The sequence below is a fragment of the Punica granatum genome, chromosome 5 (genome assembly GCF_007655135.1).
Source record: "Punica granatum isolate Tunisia-2019 chromosome 5, ASM765513v2, whole genome shotgun sequence".
NCBI lineage: Eukaryota > Viridiplantae > Streptophyta > Magnoliopsida > Myrtales > Lythraceae > Punica > Punica granatum.
In genome coordinates, this window is record NC_045131.1 from 12,188,393 (window position 1) to 12,196,492 (window position 8,100).

The window sequence follows — 8,100 nt, forward strand, 5'->3', positions numbered from 1 at the left end:
CACAGTTTTTTCTTTTTTCACCGATTAAATTTTTTGTTAATATTTTTTACTCAAAAAGTTAATTAATCTTTAATTAATGAAAATACCTTTTCGCTACAAAAAATCTATACATATTACAAAAATTTTGACACAGTGTTAGGAATATTGAGAAGAGAAATCTCATGGATTCGAGTTGTCCATATGAGCTCATAATAGAGATTATGGAGATATTAATTATGTTTGTTAGATTTAAATCCGATTTGAGAAATCCTGATTTGTTAGCAAATCCCTTAGATTGTTTAGTGACTGAGGAGGGAAATTAGAGATATTTTCACTAATTCAGGAGTTAAGCCAGGTCAACTACGACTGAAATAGACATAAAAGATAGGAGAAAATATAGTAGCACATCGATGATGGGAGGAAATCCGCCCTGTTGGGTGATTAATAGTTGATCCAAGAGTGTTTCTCTTGAGTTGTTGATTAAAACAAGAGCATGCTCTTTAGGAAATGTAACCACTATTGATTAGTGAAGTTGAGTCGGAAATCATCTTGTGGTTTTTTTCCCATATTAGGGGGGTTATTCACATTAAAATCTCAATGTTTCTCTATTTTTCTTATTCATTTTTTTATATCCTATTTTGATAATAGGAGATACGGACAGATTATCTCGCTGTGCATAGGTGTTTGATGATCCTTTCCTAACAAGTGGTGTCAAAACTTTGGGTTTGACAAGGTCGAATTTTTCTATGCATTCAAGATAGAGGTTTAGTGCGGGATTCGTAAATCCCATCGAGGGGGAGATCAGAAAGCAGAAGGATACCTGGCAACTTCATGATGAAGGATATGAAACTCAATTTAGCCGCAGAAAATGGAAGCTTTCACGAGGTTCTCCATTAATTATCGCTCGAGGGGAAAAGCGGTTCATGTCAAAGCACATCATAAAAATGATGCTCCTCGTACAGATAAAGAGCCTGTAGTTGTTGAGAGACCTATGAATGATGGTTGAAGCCGGAGACTGGACGCAACAATGACAAGCATAGGGTCTTAAGAGAAGATCAAGATGGAAAACCAAGCATAGGGGAGAACCGGAGCTTGAGGAGAATCTTGACGGCTGTCAAGGTTACGGAAATGATGTTTGGTGGTGATATCACCCTCAGCTAGGGACTAAAAAGTTATAGTAAATTGAATTTCATAGGCCTCTTAATTTCCTGTCACGCCTCGGTTCCGGATTGAGAATGCCCGAGTCCAACGTATTACCAAAACTCATAAAATCATAATAATAATGGATAAATTAAAACTTCAACTCGATAAAATATACAAAAATATATAACATATACAAAATCTATGAACATATGGTGTCATTTATTAAATTACAAATTGAAGGACAAGAAATAAATTTTTGAAAATTCTTATTCTTCCGCTGTGCCCTCTAAGAACTCCTAAATCTACAAGAAGATATGGAAAGAGGATTGGGGATAAGTTCGTGAATCTAGTAAATGACAATGACTAATGATAGCAGAATCTAGCAAATGACAATGACTAATACTGGCTGGATCATGTATGTAAAAATACATTTTAGCGCAAACCAAACAATTCAGGCAACTATGATAAATGTGGAATCACAATTCAAATCCAAACACAAGCATCCAGATGACTATTCCCACATTATGACCTTGTGCGAAGGCCTAGATATTCACAACTGACAGATCGAAATCTAGACGATTAGTTCAGTGTATGTCTCTATTGGTGGAGCCCAAATCATAGCCACAAGGCTATGCCCACGCTATAGCCTCGTGACAAGGCCTGAACATTGCAGCTGCCAATTTGCAATCTAATCGCATTGTCTAGCGTATATCTCCATTAGCGAGGTCCGGATCATAGCCAAATATTTCCACACACAAAGAAAGTTCCACAATTATCGGTGCCAAATTAGAGTCAAATTAATTACATTTCATACATGACCCATAAATTTGCAAAACAATGTCGATTTCAAAACAATATTTTCTTTCAAAAATATTTTTATTTCACAAACACTAGTGAAAATCACGATGACTTACCTTAACCAATCCTCGAAGCTAAATCACCGTCCCACGATCAAAACTCTTTTTTCTGTAATTCTCTTCCAGTCACCTCTCTCTGCTAGTCTCTCGTAATCACTCCCATGGAAACTCTCCCTTCATGTGCTGAGGAAAGTGAAAATAAATAATATGGAAACATACAAAAGAAAGACTATGGCTTTGGATTGAATTCAATTGAGAGTACGGGAGGCAATTGTAAGAGTGCCAACTAATCCTCCCACAATCACAGAACAAATAAAAAAACCATGGAAAAGCTATAATGCATAATGTAAGGGAGAATTTATACATTTGTTGAGCATTAAATGTACCAATGTAAATAACTAGCTTTATTTTTTTGTAAGATGTTAATCAATTCTAATTGTTTTATCTGGAAAATAATTAATATAAAAAATATCGAAACATTTTACACTAAACAACCATAAGTTTTAGCAATAGAGATTTGAGCTCTATAATATTTTAAAGAGATGCTGTATGTAACTTGTACATCAATAATGTAATAATGGAGAAATTTGTATATATTACTATTTATTTAATTTTGTCTTTGTCATTATGAAAAATCTAAAACATTAATAATTTTTCAATAGGAAATTTACTTATGAGAGGTTGATTGAATATTAACAGTAATTTCTGTTATAATTTTGGTAGGTATCTCTATATTTCTAGAAATCACATCTCCGTTATGCTTTTTTATTGTAATAACTGATTTAGTCATGTTGAACAAACATGTCTGCTTTTCAATCGAAAATATTGTGTATTTGTCAAAGAAATTACATGGTAAAAGAACTAAAAGTACTAATTTTACAGTAATTGGGTTTTTCATAAGTTAATTTTATGACACATAATTTCATTTTTTATTACAGTTACTAGAATACTAATTTATCAAAAAGCAACTGCTTCACTTATAATGATCATCTTTTAAAAATGTAATATTTTATTAAAATTTGAACAGCTAAATATATAAAAGAAAAATTAATAATATATCTTACTTTATCAATTTGGCTATAATTTGCAAACAATACGTAGACTATACATTGACAATCTCAGAATAAGACTATTTCGATCCTCAAGATAGACGTCTAGTAAAATGTACTCTAAATAGACATTCCACTAATGATAGGCTCCAGCATTCCCATTATTTGATAAAAACTAAACTTCGATCAACAAATTCATCAAAAAAACTTCAATCAACAAACCATTGTATAGGAAGGGTAATGAAACGCGTAAAACAAAGAGCAATAGATCTTTGAATAAATGGAGACACAATTAGGAAAGATGGCATATTATCACCAACCGGTCCTAGCCATCTGCAATTTAATCTATATAGATGACAAAGAGGGCAACGTAGAGAGGGATTAATGGAACTTACCAACAAGAAGAGAATGGGGTTTGAAATTGCCGGCAAATTTCCTCTAATAGTGTATGGAAGCAGTAACACGATGCACAGACTAAATTTATTTATTACATCACTCAAGTAATCGGTCCAGCTAAGCTTTTAAACTGATATTGGTAATATTAAGATGCAGACTCTTACGTTACCCCCCAAAAAAAAAAACAGACTCTTATATAAAAACTTGTACTAAATAGAAGGATAGTTTAAAGAATTCAACTATTGGCTCAAGATTGAAGCAACATTTCGAGAAAAACAACTTTTAGCAAACCAAATATGTTGGTGAACACCTATAAAAAAAATGTTGATGAACTTGGAGATTCACTGTTATAAATCTATTTATCAGATTATACCTTCAATATAAAATATAATTAAGAAAAAATTCTGATCCTATAGCGCTCTCCAATTGAATTTTGAGCCATTGGTATAAATGTATGAATGTAAAAATGTTGAACTGTATTTTAGCATACACCAACCCTTTTTAGTATAGGATAAACCATGAGTGGGCTAAAGTTTGTATCCGCAGAAGTTTACCAATTATATATTCCTATCATATGGTACTTCAATTTTTAGTACACAAGCCAAAAAAGAAAAATGGCGAACCCTCAATTGTTTTCTTATTCTTTATAAGAAGAAGTGAAACCTTAATTCCTAGAAAAGCAAACAATGTTTTACAACACAGATTTTTACATCTCCAAAAATCGCAAGAAATACAAAAAAGAAATCTGAGTTTAAGATACCGAATCAATAATAACATCTCCAAGTTTATAGGAATGAGGCAGAATTCTAAATGTTCTTAATTACAAAAATAATCTCATATCTCAGGCAAAGAAAACGAAACAACTACTTCAAGGAAGGATCATGACTATGGTACCTTTGCTATGAAATTATGAGGTTTCAATCAAACCTAAATATACAAATGGATCAAATCAACAACTTTAAGAAATCAAGTAGTGCCTGAGATTGGAGAAATAGCAAATATCAAAAAGTAAGCCCACTCGCTGTTCTTCAACAAAGTATATTATACATGAATCATTTTCCATCTTCTGATTTTTCTTAAGAAGAAATGATAGAAAGATGAATCGCATTTTTTAGTGCTTGAGTCTTGAAAATGGTGATAACCTCAAAAATCATCCATCCAGAAAACCATGCAGTAATTTGTAGAATTCAATGAACAACCTCAATTTACTTTCGAGAAAAACAAAAGTAAATGCAAGAAGGATGTGGAATGACAGGTTCTAAAAAAATTATATTCAAGTTCTTCACAATTTTTGGTATCTAACCTCTTAAAGATGCTTGGTAACCGTTGTAGAGTTACCACCAAAGTTCTATCTAGATGGGGAAAAAAAGATTCAAATGAGTCAATCATACTCTCCAAGCAAAGTACTCAGTCATGAGGCAGTCTTTTGATTTGAAGCACAATTGAAAAGCTTACGTCATTAATTTTTCTTCTGGAGACGGCAATGGGCTCCAAGAACATTGATGGAAGTAATATATTTATCTACAAGTCAGTGATCTTTCCAAGCTGCAAAAATATAAAATTGAAATTCATTACCTCAACTACCATAATCGCTGCAATTCTTCAGGCTCAGCACATGTGAGTTGAAAAGCAAAACCAATGACTGCTCTTTGAAAAGAAGGTAACATTCTTTCCAAGCTAATCCGCTAGTTGCAAGAGCTTAGTCAATCCACTCTCCCTCGATAAACGAAGCTCTCTCTTTATCATCTCGTGCCAAACAAAGGATGATCCATTTTTCCTTCTTACGAACCAAAAGAGCGCCTAGCACCAGAGAACCAAATCTCATTTTCCTTTCAGGGTAAATTGGCTAGCTGAATAAAAACCATTCATAAAAACACGTGAAATGTCAGCACATATGTACTTTAGGCACAATAAAAAGGAATGTTATATCTGGGGTGAGTGAATCCTCATAGATATCAGGTGCCCACATATATAGAGTCAACAAAAAATGGAGTCTGAAGGGGAGGAGGGTTTCCTTCAAGACTCGAAAGATGGAATAGAGAGGGCCCCACAAGTTTTGGATTCTCTTTGCACAAGTAAACAGTAAGTAAGAAGATGCTATGATTAAGGGGGATTGCCATGACCCCAGTGCATGGCTCAAAACTGCTCCACATAATAACATCGAGTCCTAGACAGAAATTTAAGTAAAGTATTGCAGTGGCTATATAAATTCAGGTGAGGTCCAATAAGTTGAATGGTATCATCAATTTCATATCCTTGGGGTTTTAGCAATTTTCGAAATAGAAGGAACCGTCCTCACTCTTTTGAGCAGTACTACATGATAGAATGAGAATCATTCAAATTTGATAACAAAGATAACATTATTTCCTATCTTTTAGGAAACAAAGTTTTGAATATGAATGGCGAAGTATGCACCATAGAATCAAAGGGAATGTTTATAACAATAATTTTAAGGGAAAAGATACGAATATGTATGTGAGTTGGGCAACAAAGAGTCTGCAAGGGAACAAAAACAAAAGCAATCTAGAAGTCTTTTTCAGTAGGGGTTACTCAAAATTCCAGGTTGATAAAGGGTTTGCCTCTCTCTCCCTCTCTAAGCTGTGTTGATTAAGGTTGAATAAAATATACCTAGTCTGGAAGATCCATAAGATTAGAAGCTTCTTGTTCACCTATAGATATTGATGGAAAAAAGCAGAACATGTAAAAGGAAAAAGATGGAGCTGCTCACCTCATTTTTCTGAAAAGAATGGACGTCCAAAAAGGAAGTATGAAACCTGCTTGCATAATGTCAATCCAAAACCTTGCAGTCAGATTCTTATGAACTTATCAAGCAGGACGCACACCGGTGGAGTAGTGCATTAGGGATTTTCAATAAAGAGCAAAATTGCGAGCATACCATCATAATCAAGAAATGGAAGTTTCTTTACTCAGTTAGAAAGTTCAGAATCTCAAACTCTTCTATGAAATAGTAGTGGTCTCCTGAAGGCGAAATAATAGAAAGTTGGCCCCACAAAGTCTATCTTTTCTTCCATTGTGCTACACTGCTACATTCTCTCAAAGCCCGAAGAAGTATCTGCTTATTTGGACTCTGACACAACAAGCACAAGTCAATGATGATACTTGAAGCACCTGAAAGGAATATCATGTAACAACGAATTTGGAATGAACGACAACGAAATCAATAGTGCAAGTGAGATGCAGCTGAGTTCCTATCCCTAGAATATAGTTTAACTACAAAAGTTTGTTGATAAGTTCAATTCATTAAAATAACAGGTCTACTCTACATACAATTTTTTTTTTAAAAGATATGATTTTACATTGGTTCCTAAAAATACAGATGTCCCAAATGATAGAATAAACATCAGGCTGCTTGAGACTGGAGAGACTGTACCAGAGAGGCCAACGAAGGAGATAACTCCTTATCATTACCATTTGGAAGAATGGATGCTCGAAAAAGAAATAAGCAAGCATATTGAAATTTAAAACATCTTGCAATCTTGTGATTTTTTTTTTATTCCCTTTGGATTGCAAATCACAACATAATATAGCAGAGGAAAATGGGTGGTGGGAAGCAATAACTTTATTGGAACAAAACAATGTCCTACATAACTATGAAATTGCCAGACAGTAAGGGTGTGACAAAGTGCGGGCGCCAAGGAAAGGGGGACAACGGTGCACAGGCATTTCCACAAACACTTCGGAGGCGCACAAATGAGGATGGACTGCAGAGAATGAGGAACGATTAAGGAATAGCCGAAGCAGAGCAAAAAGAAGAGAGAACATTCCAATTTCTAGAACTTTACTATAAAAGACTTGACCGAGACAGGAAAGAAGGGAATGGATGCTATATGAGAGTGCTGAAAAGGCTTGAAGAAACCGGTTGTGCGTCCTCTTGGAAGGAAAGGAGAAGGGGTGTCATGGGGTGGTACCTGAATGCAGGATCGCACGCCCGAGAGGTCTGCCATTGGAGGATAGGCGCAAGAGCACCAACCTGTTTTAGTGGAAGAACTCGGAGAGGGCCAGAACTCTGAATTCGAAAAAGGGCGTGAATTCTATGAATCAAATACAGTAGCAGTTGTCTGTGAGTGAAGGCCCGACAAGGAGGACGAACGTGAAGTGGGTATTGGAATGGCTGGGATCCATTTGTTTTTCTTTGATAAAATGTGTTTTGGCGGATACAAACGTATAGCTAACTGTATGTGACCTTTGGTTGTAAGGGCACTTCAAAGTAAGATTTTGCCTGAACAGGGGTGTTCTATATTAGAAAACAAAAAAAAATCAAGAAACAATTGGATGAGCTCCACTCTTTCTTAAGGATTATAGATTATAAATTATAAATAAATTAGAATTTCTATTTCATTGCACAATGTCTACCGACTTCAAGTAGATTTCACTTATAACGAAAAAAAAAAAAGGAGATTCCTCACAACGACCTTAGTTTATCTATAATTCAATGTGATCCTCATCTTCAACCACCATCTTTTTGTTTCCCTCGCATATTGTCTTTTTCAATCATTTTTTTTTATGTTAAAACAGGAAACGAATCAATGTTCCCCTCATATGCTGTGTTCTTCATTGATTCTGTCAGCCATAACACAAAAGGAAAACGAAACAAACTACTTCGAAACTTAGGTTGTGTTTGTTTACAACTTAATTAAACAAGTGCTTAAAAGTTA

The 8,100-nt window shown here is 34.6% G+C and overlaps 1 long non-coding RNA gene across 6 annotated transcripts; it reads right to left on the reverse strand.

The window, feature by feature from the left end:
• Nucleotides 1–1,266: 1,266 nt before the first annotated feature.
• Nucleotides 1,267–7,821, reverse strand: LOC116209434. Of its 6 annotated transcripts, none has more exons than XR_004157229.1 (5): nucleotides 7,354–7,821; nucleotides 6,321–7,146; nucleotides 6,153–6,198; nucleotides 2,037–5,224; nucleotides 1,267–1,424 (listed from the first exon to the last, which is right to left on the reverse strand). It is a non-coding gene; the product is annotated as an uncharacterized LOC116209434 (long non-coding RNA). The 6 variants fall into 6 exon arrangements; XR_004157232.1 differs by having other exon boundaries at nucleotides 2,037–5,274; XR_004157231.1 differs by having other exon boundaries at nucleotides 2,037–2,162; nucleotides 5,000–5,224; nucleotides 6,153–7,146; nucleotides 7,354–7,797.
• Between the last annotated feature and the right edge of the window lie 279 nt (nucleotides 7,822–8,100).